The sequence below is a fragment of the Aphanomyces astaci genome (genome assembly GCF_000520075.1).
Source record: "Aphanomyces astaci strain APO3 unplaced genomic scaffold supercont1.56, whole genome shotgun sequence".
In the NCBI taxonomy this organism is placed as follows: Eukaryota; Oomycota; class Saprolegniomycetes; order Saprolegniales; family Verrucalvaceae; genus Aphanomyces; species Aphanomyces astaci.
The window spans coordinates 376,222-377,046 of record NW_009798319.1 but is presented as its reverse complement, the minus strand read 5'-3'; positions in this window follow the sequence as shown (position 1 = coordinate 377,046).

Below are 825 nucleotides of genomic sequence, written 5' to 3'. Positions count from 1 at the left end.
GCACCAGTAGCGCAGTGCAAATGATTCGCCAAAGAAACAACTTCTCTCCGCTTACTTGCTTTAACATGGCGACCATTAACCTCGCCAAAGATGCAGTGCAAGCATCGCGGTGATCATGTCTTGAGGTCATGTATATTTCAGCCAATTATAGGCGTGCAATATGGAGTAGGATGCGTGACCTACGATTTCGCAAAACCGTTCGCTATTTGACCCGTTATATGAGTTATTGTATGGTCATGAAGTTTGGTAAATGCGAAAATGTAGGCCAGCTGTCCTACCTCTCTCTTGATTGTTGTATATCAGCGCTTTACCCGTCATACCGTGCGTTTGGGCAAAACGAATGTAACGTTATTGGTTAATTCTTCCATAACTTTTCCCCCGTGTATCATTTTTTAGGTCTAAAGGTATATTCGAATAGAGGAGGAATCAGTTTATCGGGTGAGGGGTGTTATTTTCATTACAACAGGATAACGTTATTAAAATAGATATCGTTGTTTCAAATTTCTTTACTGCCATACAGTACATTCTGAGCAAATTAATATACTCAGAACAGTGAAGTTTAAATAAACTCAGGCCAAAATTTATAATAATACGAGAGGGAAGTATTGAAAATCAAGTAACTTACTATTAATACTATAAGTGTAAAGTATTGTGCTTTTCACATATTTTGGCTAATCTGGGTATAAATACCCGCTTTTAACCAGTCGGTGACGAAGTTTTAGATTAATTCAACTTAGTTTTAGCTAATCGGAAGTACCTATGATTGGATGAGCAAGAGCTGTTCCTGCAGCATATGTTGCTAACCTGAAGCGTTTGCCCATTTCA